General features: G+C 56.5%; 1 protein-coding gene across 7 annotated transcripts in view; it reads left to right on the forward strand.

Moving 5' to 3' along the window:
- Positions 1 to 13,796: 13,796 nt before the first annotated feature.
- The window catches only part of ZC3H18 (zinc finger CCCH-type containing 18), a 59,211-nt gene continuing 55,938 nt past the window's right edge, over positions 13,797 to 17,069 (forward strand). For 3 of the 7 annotated variants that reach the window (XM_037877574.2, XM_037877576.2, XM_043526190.1), the window contains exon 1: positions 13,810 to 13,957. The gene's annotated coding sequence lies outside the window, so the exon portion shown is untranslated. Of the gene's footprint in view, positions 13,958 to 17,069 lie in introns of all 7 variants that reach the window. The other 4 variants (XM_043526187.1, XM_043526186.1, XM_043526188.1 and 1 more) reach the window with 4 other exon arrangements.

Consider the following 17,069-nt stretch of genomic DNA (forward strand, 5'->3'; position numbering starts at 1 on the left):
GCTAACCTATGGGAGAGACGCGTCCCCGCTGCCTCGCTGACAGCAAGAGAGAATCAGGAGTGTCTAGTGCGACAGAAGCCCATTGAGGGCAACTCGCAGGTGCCCCCGCATGCTGGCCCTCCTGCGCCGGATTGAGGCCTTCATTCCCCATGCTTACAGGTGTGTGCAGGTGAACAGGCCTGGTCCTCTGGGCTCAGACCCCCACGGGCCACGCCTGTCAAACAGGGAAGCCCAGACATGCCTCCTTGAATGCCCTAGGGCCGGTCACTAGCTCCTGGTGCTCAGGGCTCTGCAGGGTTTCTCTGTACCTCACCCTATGGCCTGGGGGGGCTGGAACAATGTGTACAGTGGGGGGTGCTGGGAGCCATTGACCCAAACTGTTAACCCTGCATATGATGGAAACCACTTGCGGGGGGGGGCAGCGGCTCCCCCAGCGGGCCTGGCTCCAGCACCATGTTTATGGCCCTGGCCAGAAGCAGTCCCTCCCCTGGGTGCACTGGCTGGTGCTGCACAGAGAGTTCCCTGGTTCCGCTGTCCACAGGGCTCGGGTGCTGAAACTGACCGGCCAGAGCGCGGGGAGAGAGCATGCTGCTCCGTCGCCTCTGGAAGGGAGGGGTGCATTGTATGCCCCGGACAGGGCAATGCTGAGCTACCCTGGTGAGGGGCCCAACAGGGACAGAGAGAGTAAAGGCAGAACTTGATGATTCCCTGTTGTGTCCATTCCCTGGGGGCACTCGCCACTGTCTGAAGTCAGGAGAGAGCTGAATGGACCTTTGGTCTGGCCCAGTATGGCCATTCTTATGCTTTGCATGGGAAACGGGGTCTCTCCACGGGCTGATTGCACCCCTGGTTTCCAGTGGCGTCAATCAGGGCTTCAGGCCGGGGAAGGACCGCCCCAGAGATTCTCTCTCTCTGCCAGGGGCCCTCCTGCAGCCTGGAATGAGGAGAATGTCTCTGGCTGAGGAGGGGTGATGGCCAATGGCTGAAGTTCATCCCCAGCCAGTCTCCACCAGTGGGGACCCTAGGATGCCTCCCAGAAGTAATGGAATCTGCCCTCCCCATTGGCGCTCAGAGGGGGGTAGCTCAGTGGTTTGAGCATTGGCCTGCTAAACTCAGGGTTGTGAGTTCAATCCTTGAGGGGGCCATTTGGGATCTGGGGCAAAAATTGGGGATTGGTCCTGCTTTGAGTAGGGGTTGGACTAGATGACCTCCTGAGGTCCCTTCCAACCCTGATATTCTATGATTCTATGAAAGGCAGGGCACAGGTGTCACTCCTCATGGGGGAGCCGAGGGCTTTGCTGCAGCCAAGGGGTCTCCAGCCCCTGTGCTATTTAGGGGGAACCTGGCTCAGTGGGTGTTTGTTTGACTAGGACACTGGCTACTAGCAAATGGCAGAAGCACCAAGGAATCTCAGCTGGCGGCAGGTGGGCCGGGGAACCCTGTATCAGGACAGAGGCTTTGCAGGTCCGAGGCCAGTATCTGGGGTAACTTTCACAGCCCACGGTGGAATGGCAGCATGGGATGGATTGGGCATGGCCATGCCCTAAAGGGGGGGGCGACCCAGCTCCAACAGTGACACTCTCAGCATTCCCCCTCCCTAGCCAGAGACATTCTCCTTGGGCAAGCCCCGTAAGCTCACTCTGTACCTCGGTGTCTCCATCTGTACAATGGGGGTGTTGGTGCTTCCCTACCTCAGGTGGCAGTCAGGTGGGGGATTAGTTAATTAGCTCATGGTTGCAGAATGCTCAGGAAATTCAAGTGCCCCCTTGTCTCTATTCCTGGTTCTGTGAGCGCTGGGTGGGGATCCAGCCAGTTGAGCCGTGGGACATTGAACAATGGCCTGTTTCAACTAATTCAAGAGAAATCAGTGTCGGGACAAGAACAAGGATCTCGCCATCCAGGCCCATTGGTAATCTGGCTTGATCAGCGAGTTACGGACCCTTCCTTTCCCCTTTCTCTGGATAAGGCCTTCACAGTGGTGTCTCGCGGCCCCATCCCCGGGGAACTGAGCCCTAGAGAGGCCAGGCCACACGTTCTACAGCTCTGGACATCCTTTCCTAGGCGGGGATTCTCCTCCCCTGGAAGCAGAGGGGAACAATCAGTGATTTCACTCTGTCGTCGCTCCTCTGTACGTGGCTAAGAACTGAAGCTGCTGTGCGACTGAACAACGACGGGGCCACAGGGCACCCGATGAAGCCAAAGACAGGAGGCCTGGGAGGCTGAGTTGCTGTTTGTTTGCTGACTGATATAAAGCTCAGCATGCTGCACTTTAGACTCTCCAGAGCCCACAGAGTGGGAGGAAAGGATCAGACCCATTTCTCTGTTGCATGCAGCTGTCTGAGAACAGGAGAGCGGTTCCAGCCAGGAGCGGAGTGGAGAGAGTGGGAGGCAGAGCAAGGTGGATGATTCACAACAAATCATTCATTCAAGGATTTTGCTGCGTCTCTCGGGCCGCTGGTGAGCAGAAGATCACGATGTTCCTTAATGTGTTTGCTGGGGAAGATGATTTGCCAGCTCACTTACACAGCCCCAGCGTTGGCACGGCCAGGGGCAGCGTGCCACCTGGACTGGGTGTCAGGAATGCCGGTTGTGTCGGTTGGGCCTAACGCCACGCACCGCTCACACGTGTGGCTGGTTCTGATCCCAGCAGGGGAGAGTACCACTTTTCAAAGCAGGGTTCTGCTGTGATCATCATGGCCAGGGATTCAGAAGTCCCCTTCCCTGAAAGTTCTCTGGGAGACTCACTATTCCCACCAGTGTTCCTGTCAGGAGGCTGTGGGGTGGGATAGGCCAGAAGGTGAGGTAAGCTAGGGAGCAGATAAAGTCCCAAACTCTGGGTCAATCTGACTCCCTTTGCCCAGGGCCAGGAGCAAAGGAACTCACCTCCTGGGAACTCCTCCAACTCCCAGCAAGCAGAGAGGGAGAAGGCCCACCTTTCTCCAGAGACCAGCTGGCACAGCACCCCCCACTTTGATTGCATAGCCCCTCCCAGATCAGCCATGGGCTAGGCAGGGAGCTGGGCTCTCCTTGGGAATACGCTCACCCCCCACTGGGATGGCAAGGAGCACCTTCCCACTTTGTCCCATGCGGATGTGGAAACTGATTCAGTTAACAATGGGAGCGAATATTCCCAGTGGCATTGTGCACGTGCCCCCTGGCTCTAGACAACACAGGGGAACCTCATCCAGACATTGTTTCTCAGCACCCTTTGCCCTTCTCCAGCCACTGCCACTGAGGACCTCCAAGGGCTTTAACGCTCGTCACCCCAGCACTGCAGAGAGTGAGGTGGGGGAGGTGGGGTGGCGTGACTCCCCCAGGTCGCAGGGCCTGCTCACTCCCAGCCATTGATCGCTGTTAGTACAGTGTCACATACATGCACAGTTCCGAATGGGCCCATCCTGGCACTGCCCAGACCCCTGGGGAGAGCCAGATCTGCCTCAAGATGTTTAAGGAGACAAATGGCCAGATCCTCAGCTGGTGTGACTCAGCATTGACTTCGCTGGAACTCCACCAGTTCACACCAGCCGAGGATCAGGCCCCTCGTGTATGTGGCGCAAAAGACCCGTCAGCTTTGCAGCAGTTGCCCGCCCTCCCCATGCTAACCAAGCAATCGAAAGGGGAATTGCAGCCAAAGTGGAGCCAGCGCTGCCTACTCTCCTGGAGAATGCAGGGCCACGGTGAGTCCAGCATTGAATGAAACAGTTCAAGGAAGGCCCTGGGCCTGTGCTTTGCTGGATGGGTGCCTGAGCAGCGCCGAGAACTACTTTATATACAGCAATCGCACTGGCTAGAACGTGGAAACTGACATGGTGGAACAGCCCAAGGATCTGTCTAGTGATGTGCCGGAAGCAGGACTCTCAGGAGCCCACCCCTGCTTGCACGGACAGTTGGGGAGATTTCCCTGCCACCTGGAGAGTTTTTCTCTCCCTCCCCCTTCCCCCATGCATATACATATATATCATGGATGCTAAACATCCTTCCTGCCTGTGGTGACAGCCTGGGATCCATAAACATGCTGGTGGAAACTCAGAGCCAATGTTTAGCCTTTGGATTGCCCCAGGACAGGGATAGTTTAAAAAATCCTAGGGCATCCCGAACCACCGTCTGACGACTGCACTCCGGGGAGCACCGTGTGGCGATATACGGTCTGTACACTGCATGTAGGGCCGCACTGCGCTATACAGTCCATATGCTCTGTGCAGGGAGACACTGTGTTCTACGGGCCTCGGCTTTGCACAGGGCATTGCTGTGCTCCAGGGGCCAGGCATGCCGAATTGGGCCAGGCTGGGCTTTCCACACAGGGTGACTGCGACGGGGTGTTCAAACCCCCTGCCAGGCAAGGAAAGGTTAAAACAGCTTTGGGCTCTGGCAGCCCCGCCCCGCCACACCTGCTAGGCATGCCAGTCTTAAAGGCGGAGCCTTGAAAGGGAGGCGCTAAATTCAGTAGGGCCCAGGCTGGGAGGTGAACAGACCCCTCCACTTTAGCACCCAGCCAGGAGTGCTGTGGGGGATGGGGCTGCCTGGGGGTCCTGTGAACCCTGAGACACTGCACCGGGCCATGGCTCATCAGGTATCTCCCAAGGGGAGGAGGCCAGGGATGAGTTTGGACTATTTTTGTGTTGTGCTTTTCCTTTGGTACCTTTCCTCCAAGGCCTCCCAGGGTCCTGGAAAGAAGTCCTGAGGCAGGCTGCAGTAGGACATAGCCCAGGGAAGAAGCAGGAGGTCTGAAGAAACAGACCTTCATCACCTGCTACAGGGGCCCTGGGCGGGAACCGAGGGCAGGGGCGCTGGAGCAATGTGTATCCTGAGGGTGCCGAGAGCCATTGAACCAAACTGTAACCCTGGTATGTGATGGAGGCCACTTCAAGCCGGGGGGGGGGCGTGGCAACACCCCCAGAACCCCTAGTTCTAGCACCTACGACCCAGAGAAGAGGGAGGGGCTGGGTTCCCCTCCAGACCACCATGGAATGGCCGGGAGATGCCCCAGACAGCGCTCAAAAGAGGTACGTCTATGCTGCATGAGTGTCAGAGCCCAGGAGATTCAGAGACCACCCTCCCTGCCCCTTCCTGGGGTCTCTGTGCCCTGGCTCCAGCCTGAGCTCAAACCAGTTTTAGCCCCACAGCCCGAGTCGGCTGAGTCGGGCCAGCCAGGGCCGTGCCGTGGGTCTCTTAGTGCAGTGTAGACGTACCCAATAACAAGTGGGCCTCGAGTTGGGCTGGAGACCAGGCACCGGGCTGCTGCTCTGTTACCGAACTGGCCTCTGACTTCCCCCGAACCATCAGGACCGAGTGTGACCGGCCCTTCCAGACGCCCGCAGCGTGGCCTGGCACATAGGAGCCACCCCGGGGAGCGGAGATATGCTGCCCTGTTCCCTGAAAGCCTGGCAAATGCCTCCCCTTTGGATGGGGTTGGAGCTCCCTCTTGTGGCAGATTGGATACATACCAGGGTCTGTGTGGTGGAGAGAATGTATGAACTGTGCGATGTGCATAGAGCCGTGGGTCTCAACCTGTTTATTATTGTGGGCCGCAGGCTGAGAACCGCAGCGCCTCCCCCCAAACCCCTCAACAATCCCCTATGCTTAGTGCCCCTGCCCAGAGCCGGGCCAGGAGCAGAGCCTGGGTGCTGGTCTGGGTAGCCGGCACCCAGACCCGCGCCTGGGATGGGGCAGCTGGACCCTGGACCCTGCAGCAGGGCCAACCACCAGACCCCAGGACCCCACCGTATGGGGTTGGGCAGCCAGACCCAAGCCCTGGATAGAAGCCTCACCTAAAACCTGGGGGTGCTGCCGCACCCTAGCAAAACTCTAGAACCCAGAGCCTCCCCCCACCCACACTTCCACCCCCATGCACACTCACCACCCCCTTTCTGGCAGGAGCGCTCCTGCAGACTGCCTTACTCTCTCTTCCCCTCAGCCAGCCCCACCCCCTGCCTGACCAGTGCCCCAAAATTTGAATTTTTTTTTTTAGCACACAGCTGGGCCACATGCGCACTGGCTGAGAACCGCTGGGATAGAACCTGCGTTAGGCCCAGTTTTGCACCAGGTTGGCTATTCTGGGCACAGGGGGCATGATTTACCCAAATAGTGCAATCAGAGCAGCCCCTAGTGTGGATGCAGTTCTAGCCATACAGAAGAGCCTTCTATTAGTAACCCTACCCTTTCAGGAACAAGCCGTGCTGGTATAAATGAGTCCACGCCAGGGGTTTGTACCATCCCTCTATAGTGAAAGTGATACCACTTCAGGGGGCAGATAAATGAGTGCGGACGGCCAGGAGTTGGGAGCAGAAAGAGATGGCATTCGGTTGAGGAAGGTCTGCTAAGGAAGCTAAGTTGTCACTGGGTGACAGGCAAAGTACTGTCATGTCTCAAATGGGCTGGGAGACAGACAGCAAAGAGCAGGGTTAAATGGCCCCTTTTCACCTGGGCAAAGGCGTTACCAGCACGGCCTCCAGGTTCCAGGCTAGGTCTCAAGGTGGTTGATAGGTTCATTAGTGATCTGGCCAGGGGAGGGATCCGGGAGCCAGGAAAATGTCCCAAAGACACCAAGTGATTTGAGTTAGTCGGTGCCAGGGAAGCATGAGAGGAACGTCAGAGAGACCTGAGAAGCCAGGCGGTGGGCAACAGGATGGCAAATGCAGCCTGGTTGAGGAATTCCCAGCGGACCAAGGCCAGTGCGGAGGGGCAGCTGAACGGGGCCAGGAAAGCTCAGAGAATCAAGCTCAGGGTCACCATAGTGAGGGCAGGGCTCCCTTCTTTGTTTCCTCTGCAGGTGCCTGGCTGTCGGGCTCCCATATGCCATTTCCACTGAGCTTCTGGCCCCAACATTTCTGGGGTTTGATGCCTCTCTGGGCGGCTGCAGCAGGGCCCCAGCTGCCAGGCACCTCGTCCTGCACATCCCCAAACACGGTGCAGTCGGGCTCCTCTTTCACAGCTTGTACCCAGCTGGCTGTGCTTACAGGTGCCAACACGAAGGCAGGGGCAGCTGTTGGGGAAACGCAGGCAGACACAAGTGTTAGGTCTCAGCTGGCTTGTGCTGCACTCCAGGGTAAGGGAAGGGGGCATCCCCAGTCAGACCCGGGGGCTTCTGCAGGCCAGAGCTCCTCCCTTCCCTGCAGCTTTACCCCTTGCCTGGTGGTTGAGGCCTCCAGGCCTGTGTGTGGCCAGCCCAGCTGTAATTAGCAGCTTCACAGCTTGTTCGCCCCTTCATTAGAAAATGTAAATGCAGTGAAACGGGAGCGGAACCCAGCCCTTTCCATTCGGCTCTGCTGCAGAGGGATCCCTTCCTGTGAGTAGAGCCCTGCAAATGCGGGTATCCACTCATGGATTGCCACATGCACGGGTGCGAGCATCCATGGACCATTTCTATGGAGAGCAGAGTGGGTGCGGATACAAATTTTGTATCCAGGGCTCTGACGGTAAGAGCCGCATGGGCAACTGTGAGGAACCAGTGCACAGACTCTCCACCTGCCCTGGACGGAGGGCCAGGGAGGTAAGGACAGGGGACAGGGGCTGCTCAGGCCCCCCACCAAGGGCAGGTGGAGGGTCCTCTGTGGCTCCCCTCAGCTCCCGCCCTGCTCTTACCATGGCTGGGCTGCAGCTCCGAACCGCTTCCGACCCCCACTGCAGCCGTGTTGGGGAGAGCTGCGCTGGCAGCTGTGGGGAGCCTGGGTCCCTCCAACTGCCCTGGGCAGAAGATCTGGGGGACAGGGACACTGGTGCGGGGGCTGGGGAGCAGGGGCACAGGTTGGTGGGGAGGGTGGCTCAGAGCCGCAGCCTGGCCATGGTAAGAGCCAGGCGGGCAGCTGTGAGGAGCCACCGTGGACCCTCCACTTGCCCAGAGCAAGGGGGCCTGAGCAGTTCCCAGCCAGCTTCACAGGTCACCCCCCTCCCACCTGCCAGGCCAGCATGGAGCCCAGCTGGGGAACCGCAGTGGACCCTCCACCTGCTTGCAATGCGTGCAGGGGGGAGGCAGAGAGCAGCCCCCAGCTGTGTCCCCACTCCCCAGGGTCCCCACCCAGCTGAGAGCAAGTGGAGGGTCCATGACTCCGCGTGGGATCCCCACAGCTGCACGCGTGACTCTCCCTGACCGGGCTTCAGTGGGAGGGTACCTCAGAGCTGCACCCTGGCCACAGTAAGTAGAGCCCTGCAAATCCATGGGTATCTGCGTATCGTGGATAGGGTGTCGATACACATTATTGTATCCGCTTAGGGCTCTGCCTGTCGGAACTACAGGTGAGTGAGTGGATGGGTGGATAGGTGTGGGGGGTAGACAGCTGGGTGGAGGTGAGGGGATGATGGGTGGATGGGGGTAGGGGTAGATGGCTGGGTGGAGGTGAGGGGATGATGGGTGGATGGGGGTAGGGGTAGATGGCTGGGTGGAGGTGAGGGGATGATGGGTGGATGGGGGTGGGGGGCAGATGGCTGGGGGTGGGAATGGAGTTTTCACCTGTCTTTGATCTCCCTACTTAAAGATGCCATGTTGCAAACAGTATCAATTTGCCTCAATGTCTGACACTCCCCTTCCCCTGCCTGTTAGCGTGGAGTCATGCCCCCCACCCCGAGCCAGTTCTCAGAGAGCCTGGGTAACTAGCTGCCCTTCCAGACCTCACACCCCAGCCTTCGGTGAAATGCAGGAGGCCGGGTCTTACTTGCCATTTCTTCTCCCCATTTCTCAGAGAGTAGCTCATCCAGGTGCCATCCTAAACCCATTGTCTCCCGCCCCTGGGGCAGCCCCCCACCTGCCCGCTGCACGGCTTCTCAACTGTCCACCCAGCTCAGTGGGCTTGGTACGTGCACCATGCCTGGGACAGATGCAGAGCCATGAGGTTCCTCATGTAATAGTCCTTGGCCTCCCGTCTCACCAAGGGTCCTGACTGCACCTGGTGGCAGGCTCACGGGGTCAGCAGAGGAGCATGGCACCATGCCCCGGGGTGCATTTTAGAAGCTGCATTAGAAGACAGACTCAGCTGCTCCAGTGCCTTGTTGGAGTCCCCGGCAGCCAGATCCATGAGCAAAACACACCTTCACCTGAGCACGGTGTTGCCACCTGCAGCTGGGAGGAAGAAAGACCCACCCGAAGGGACAGAGATCCACGGTTAGGTCCTTCACATGACCAGCAGCAGAAAGGCTGCCCTGTGGGGGGCCCAGGGCTGGCTGGGGCAGAGAGATGCACTGATTCAAAGTCATTCCCAGGAACCCCCATGCTGGTTGAGATCCAAAGACACCTTGGCAGGGGGTCAGCGTTCTGTATTCGCAGGGGTGAGGGCTGGCATATGGAATATCAGAGCTGGGTCAGAGCAGCTCAGAGTCTGTGTCTCGTCTGCACCACGGGCTGGGTTTTCTTGGGGTGATCCCGTGGGCCCAAGCAAATCATGGGGCTGTTGCTTGTAGAATCCTTGACAGAGTCTTCCGGCGTCAAGTTCCTCCGCCTGGAAAGAGAGACCTTAATTTTGCAAAGAGAAGCCACAGGCTAACCCTCAAAGGCCCAATTAGAAAGAGCGAGGCTGAGGATAGTGACTCCCTGAGGCCTAGATCCACCCACGGGGCTGGAAGGGAGGTGGTGCTGTCAGGGGCCAGCCCAGCGCTCAGCACTGGTTGGAAAATCCCTCAAGCTGAGGAACAGCAAAGGTGAAGGGACCCCCTAAGCACACCTCCTCTCTCCCTGACGGGCCCCCCACTTCTCCTGATCTTCCCTGGCATAGCACTTGTGAGGGGGGCTTGTGAGAGGGGGAAGAGGTTCCCTATGCTGGTAATTATCCCTGCAGGTTCACACCTGCTTTATGGCCCTTTTCACAGGCAGAGCCGGCACAATGAAATCTCAGAGCAAGGATGAATTGGCCCCATTGGAGCAAACCAGGCCTTTTCTGTGATTCTCACCCCCGGTACCGTGGGTGCCAGTCAGTGTCTCAGTGCAGAGAGTCTTCTAATGCTCAGAATTAAGCTCAGTAAAAATATTAATGTCTAATCAATTCTTGTTGGCTTGTAAATTACAGACCCTGACTGCCGTTTAAATACCACCCAAACATCCAGGCCCGTCCCGGAGCTCCTCAGACCTCTGGGATGCTGTAACAAGGACGGAGAATGGCCAGACCAGAGCATACGGCGTGGAAGGTGGAATAAGGGAAACAAAACCCAGGCTGTTTCCCCTGAAACAAAACACTGCCGGCTGTTCCTCTATGGGAAACTCCAGTCGTAAATGGTGCACTAACCACGAACCACCGGCACTTCCGAACAGAGCGGCACCCGAGGGCTTTATCGTCAAACCCTTCAGGGGGCCACTTTGCAAAAATTCAATGTGAACAGAGGCAGAAGAACTGAACAGCCCACAGTGAACCAAACCGAGAGATTCTGTTCCTCTACCAGGCCTCTTCTACACAGGGGTTTCGGCCCCCGGGATAGCTGCATCAGTGCAAACCCCTCGTGTCGACTTAAGTTGCAGTGGCATAAATCGTGTCTGCACTAAGGGTTTTCCCAGTGCAGCTACCTGATGGGCAAAACCTCAGGGCCAAATTCTCTGCTGATGTAAACTGGCACAGCTCTATTTGGATTCAGCCCCCAGCGTCGACAAGGCCCCAGACAGAGTTGAGCCTGGACACCAATGATCAGATCTGGATCAGGAGATGCCTAACCCCAAGGCTGGGAGTCTTTGGATCTGGATTATGGAGTTTGACTTTCTTTTGTGTCAAAGAAGATAAAGGTGGAGAGGATCCTGTTGCAGGCACAAGGGAAAACACCCTCCTGTGCCAAGTTCCCTGCCTTTGGGTGCATCACTCTTCACGCCATCTATCCATCCATTCCCACTCGGATCTGATCCTTCTCAAGGGTGAAATTTGAGTTCTCAGCTTTACAGGGAACACTTTTAAAATAAACACACAGTGACAGGCAGTCCTTGACACCGTGCATAACAATAAGATAGCACCAAGGGACTGAGCTGGTGTGGTCTCAGGACAACCAGGTAACTAGCCAATGGGTTAATAAACTCAGAGGGGCCCTGACCTACCACATCCTGCTGCAGTCTCTCATAGCTGGGTTTCTTGGATCTAAGCGTCGCCCCGGGCTGGAGTTCCATCAGGGGAGATGGAAAGTGTGAGTAAAGCCATGGTAAAAGTGTCAGAAATCTCACCCAAGACCTGACATGCAGCATCACCTCAAATTCCAGTTCCGGGCATCCCAAACCACACAACCCAGTCCTGAGCTACAGGCCCCTCGGCTATTCTCAATCAATGGTGGGAGAATTTGCCAATGGTTAGAGCCGGGGCAGGGAGTCAGGTGAGCTGGGTTTTATTCCTGGCCGTGTCACTGACCCGCTGGGTGGCCTATCCAAGTTTCTTAACCTCTGTCTCCTTCAGTTTTCCCATCTGTAAATACAGGCATTTGCTGTACCTGTGTTAACTCCGCCCCCTACAGATGGCATCCTGCCATCTTTCCCTCTTTGCACACAGCATATAGAAAATATGCCCCAGCACATTGCTTTTATAACTTAGTGCGTGCATGTCTCCACTACCATGTGCTGCTTTAACACCACACGTACCTTCTCTCTTTTCAAACACAAGGATACTGCAATATGCTGGCTCTGGGTCTAACAATCCACAGAGAATTGGCGGCCACATGGAATCATAAGGCCAGATTCTGTGAGGTGCTAAGCATAAACTGATCACCTGGCACTTTCAGGACTTTAATGATGAATGGGGGGGGGGGGGGCGTGTGATTACCTTGTCTACTCAGGAATTTGTAAAATCCTTGTTTCCATGGTGTGCCTGACTGGAAAGCAGGCCCACCACTACACAACTGTCAGTGAGACATTCTTGGGTTTGTGATCGCTAACAGAATGAAGCCCTGTGTTATGATAAGATGATGCCAGCTGCCTTTCCGGCTTTCCCAGGGCTATCGTGACAGAGGCAGAGTTAAGGTGATTTGGGTTCTTTGCTTGATAACTGCATTTAACTTTAACTCTGCATTTCTATGGGTTGCTTTTTGGTTTTTGTTTTGTTTTAACTTTAACATTCTTGAAAGACAATATACACACAGACTTCTGCTCTGGGCCTACAGTCTGTGTGCGCCTGGCACTTGCCGTTGTGCTGTATAAGCATTGGGTTTCATTGTTGCATTGACCCCTATGCGTTGTGGTGTGCTGCATTGCCTTGCCTCGCCTGTCAGTGCCTGGTAGGGGGATCAGGGCGGTGTTGTGTAGCACTGAGCTCTCTGGCAATAGAGCTGGATGCAGGGCACCGTCATGTGTGGTGTGTCACTCTGTGAGCGAATGAATGGCTCTCACACACACACTGCCCACCCACCCCCAGCCTGCTACACACACACACACACACTGCCCGCCCCCCCCAGCCTGCTACACACACACACACACACTGCCCACCCCCTGCCTGCTACACACACACACACTGCCCCCCCGCCCCCCAGCCTGCTACACACACACAGCCCCCCCCGCCCCCCCAGCCTGCTACACACACACACACACTGCCCACCCGCCCCCCCTGCCTGCTACACACACACACACACACTGCCCCCCCCGCCCCCCCTGCCTGCTACACACACACACTGCCCCCCCGCCCCCCCTGCCTGCTACACACACACACACACTGCCCCCCCCGCCCCCCCCTGCCTGCTACACACACACACACACTGCCCCCCCGCCCCCCCCTGCCTGCTACACACACACACACACACTGCCCACCCGCCCCCCTGCCTGCTACACACACACACAGCCCACCCGCCCCCCCTGCCTGCTACACACACACACACAGCCCACCCGCCCCCCCTGCCTGCTACACACACACACACACTGCCCACCCGCCCCCCCTGCCTGCTACACACACACACACACTGCCCACCCGCCCCCCCTGCCTGCTACACACACACACTGCCCACCCGCCCCCCCTGCCTGCTACACACACACACACACTGCCCACCCGCCCCCCCCTGCCTGCTACACACACACACACACACTGCCCCCCCGCCCCCCCTGCCTGCTACACACACACACAGCCCACCCACCCCCTGCCTGCTACACACACACACTGCCCACCCACCCCCTGCCTGCTACACACACACACACTGCCCCCCCGCCCCCCCAGCCTGCTACACACACACACACACACACACACTGCCCCCCCGCCCCCCCAGCCTGCTACACACACACACACACACACTGCCCCCCCGCCCCCCCCAGCCTGCTACACACACACACACACTGCCCCCCCACCCCCCCAGCCTGCTACACACACACACACACACTGCCCCCCCACCCCCCCAGCCTGCTACACACACACACACACTGCCCCCCCACCCCCCCAGCCTGCTACACACACACACACACTGCCCCCCCACCCCCCCAGCCTGCTACACACACACACACACACTGCCCCCCCACCCCCCCAGCCTGCTACACACACACACACACTGCCCCCCCACCCCGCTACACACACACACACACACAGCCCCCCCACCCCCCCAGCCTGCTACACACACATACACACAGCCCACCCCCCCAGCCTGCTACACACACACACACACACACACACACACACACACACTGCCCACCCCCCCAGCCTGCTACACACACACACTGCCCGCCCACCCAGCCTGCTACACACACACTGCCTGCCTGCCCCCCAGCACATAAACACACAGCCTGATACCCCCCTGCCTGCCTGCCTGCCTGACACACACACACCCACCCCTCCCAGCTTGCGACGCACACAGCCCCCCGCGGCCTGGTGCCGCTGGCCCTTTAAGGCCGGCCGGGTGCGGGCGGGGCGGCCCCGCTCCGGGAGGCTGTCGCGTTCCGATGATGTCACACAATGGCCGCCCTGCGCCGCCGCCGCGAGTAGAGGCCCCGTCCCGCGCCGCCCGCGCCGAGAGCCGGAGCCGCCTCCCCCACCCGCCTCCGAGGCGCTGCCGCCCCCCCGCCCCCGCCCCGCGCGAGCCGCCCGCCCCCGCCCAGGTGAGGAGCCGCGGGGCGGCCTAGCCGCCGGGGTGGCCCCAGGGAGCCGGGCGCCTGGGGGGGCCGCGCCGGGCTCCGGCCCCCGGGCAGCGGGAGGGGCTGGGCCCTCGGCGCGGGGCGGGCCCGACTCCCAGGATGGAGGGCGGGGCGAGGGCCTGACCCCACGTGGGGATGGCGGGGGCGCCGGAGGGGCTGGGGGGAGCCGGACCCTGAGGTGGGGGCCGCAGGGGGGCTCTGCCCCCCGGGCTGGGAGCCGGGCGGCACTGGGGGGGCCCTCCTCCCGCAGGGGCGAGGGACAGCGGCGCGGATCTGGTCCCCCTGCCCAGGCCGGGGTCGAAGGGAGGAAGCTGTGTGGAGAAGCGGGGGCCTGCGGGGTGAACGGGCTCGGTGGGGGGCGAGGTGGAGAGGGATGGGGCATTGGGGGGCTGCAGCAGGGCCGGCCTAGGGTGGGGTCGCAGGCAGCTCTCACCGTGGGTGGGCAGTCGCGGGTTAGGGCAGGGCTGTGCTGCATGTCCGGGGTTCTCAACTTTTTTCTCTCTGACCCCCCCCCCCCGACCCACCCACACACCCCCAGCCTGCCCCAACGTGCTGTAAAAACTCCACAGCCCACCTGTGCCACAGTCACTGGTTTTCTGCAGAAAAAAGCCAGGGACAGAGTTAAGAGGTAGCAGGCAGGATATTTGCCTGCGGCCCCGAGAAACTACATGGCTCAGGCGTTGGCTTCAGCCCTGGGTGGCAGGGCTCAGGGCCCCGGGCTTGAGCTCCATACCGTGGGGCTTTGGCTTTCTACCCTGGCCCCCAGCAAGTCTAATGCGGGCCCTGCTTGGTGGCCCCCCTGAAACCTGCTCGCCCCCCGCCTCCTCTCCCCAGGGAGCCCTGGACTCCTGGTTGAGAACCCCAGCTGTACGGTGAGCTGCCCCAAGTGCCTAGGTGCAGGTGGTATCTGGAGAAGGTGAGGGTCTGAGCTAGCATGCCCACTGGTAAATATATGGGGAGATGATGGATTATTTAAACTGGACAGTTTGTTCAGAATTGTGGATAGATGCAAAGTGCCCTTAAGAGAGGCAACGGGAAAAGCTTTACTGATGAAGACGCTTCAGGGCTGTCTGGAAAACATGCACTCTGGAAATCCAGATGCTGCTCTCTATGCTTTTAATGCATAACGTTTTACATCTAAACTTGTTTTTCTCTTGTCGCTCCTAGTGACATTGCATATGTGGATTTGTTTTAGAATGAATTTTGCATATTAGGAATATAGGTGTTGTGTTACTGAACTCATAAATTAGATGCTCTAACCCTTTTGTTTAGAAAGGTAGTCTTTGCAATATAGATATCTATGCCCTGTTGGGTTGTTTCATCTGCACAGTGAAACAGTAGCACTAAAGCCTCTCCATGGTATAGCTGTAACCATGTTATCAGCAGCTATATTTCAAAACTCTAGTTTCTCGGTTGAGTTCCCTGAGCCATGTGGACAGGGTTTTTTCCTCGGAATTGTGCTGCAGTTGCTCACTGACTTGATTTTCAGACAAATCTGTCAGCAGTGGTTCAACTGTTTTGAAACAATTGTTACTAGCACTATTCCAGCAGTAGCATGAACTAGGGCAAATGTGTGAATTCTTTCTCCTGATCTTTATAGGGTTTGTCCAGAGTGTGGAAAGAGGGTAAGATCTTTTCCTAGTGTAAACAAACCCTTAACAACTATCTCACTCAACTTATTTTAATGCAGTTTAACTCTGAAACCGAATTATTAATGAATAATGTACTTATTAAGCTAAAAAAAATTCATTTATTCTCTGTAGTTAGACTAATGTGCCAATAGTTTAAAGTGGGAATTCCACAGATTACAGATACTAGAAAAGCTTTGCATGGTCCAACAGTAGCAGCTACAAGGTTATGGGAGAAGTAAACTAAAGGAGAACCCTAACAATTTTTTCAGCAGCCAGGGGGTTACCTCTCCCACAACCTCCTAGCTGTACTGAGGAGGGGTGTCTTCTAATTGTTTCTCACTCAACTTCTGTTTTATAAGGTGTCCTTCTCTCCAGGGCCTGCCTCTGTTGCTCAGAGCTCTCTGAAGTCCCCAAAATGAAATTGACCTGTTGCTCTGATGGCTCATGGAATTCCAATATTGAAATTGACAATACTCTAATCAGGTTCCACTTTGCTGTAGTTCAGAGAGCCTGAGCAGTTGCAGAGATGCTGGAGCTGAGGGAGGAATTACTTCATGGGCTTATACTTTGTTCATGTTTGGACGATTTTCTTTTCAATCATGATGGTTAACCCTTTCTTTTTTTTTTTTTTTTTTTAAATGAAAGCTTAGGTTTTGTGGAAATTGATGACATTTGCCCAAGAAAGCTTTTCTATTAGTCCTGGGAGACTGGATTTTTCAAACCTTTGCATAAATAGATTTTAGTGTATCTAGGACAAAATCATTTTCAGCATGGTTACAGAAAGAAGCATTCTTCAGACCTGATGACAGCAAGTTACTGTTTTCAGCACCAGTTCAGTGGACTTACTGCTAACAGATTGTTTTCAGCAACTGGTCAGTTTGCTATTGTAGGCAGAGCTTAACTTTCTGTAGATTTAATTGAATATACTACTTAAATAGTTGTGCCTTTTAACCAGTTTCCGTCAAATACTGCTCAAATAGTGGAATTTTCCTTCTGCAGAAAGAGAGCTCTAGCGACAGATTTTGATTAACACCTATTTTAAGACCGTTTGTCCAAATAAGAAACATACATCTCCAGCCATTTAAAACGTCTTTGTTAAAACTGGATAAATTCTGCCCTTAGGGTCATGTGCACAGCTCCTGTTGATTTCACTGAGATATGCATAGAGCAAGAGAGGACAGAATTTAGCACTATTTCTTGTAAAAGGCATTGGCAAGGGCCCTGAGCCCAGAATACTAAGCTACCTTAAATTCCATTGTTTTTATTTTCTCTCTAAACTGTTTCCCATATATATTTCTGTCTAAACTATTTCCCTTATACACTTGTTAACTCCACACAATGAGGGCAACAGTGTTAGTTAGAATCCAGCCCCTCTGTTCAGTGTACTTGTCAAACTGTGCTGCAGTAACTCAAGAACGTGAGTACTAACCTCAGGGCAGACTGTT

This window comes from Chelonia mydas, chromosome 12, assembly GCF_015237465.2.
Source record: "Chelonia mydas isolate rCheMyd1 chromosome 12, rCheMyd1.pri.v2, whole genome shotgun sequence".
In the NCBI taxonomy this organism is placed as follows: Eukaryota; Metazoa; Chordata; order Testudines; family Cheloniidae; genus Chelonia; species Chelonia mydas.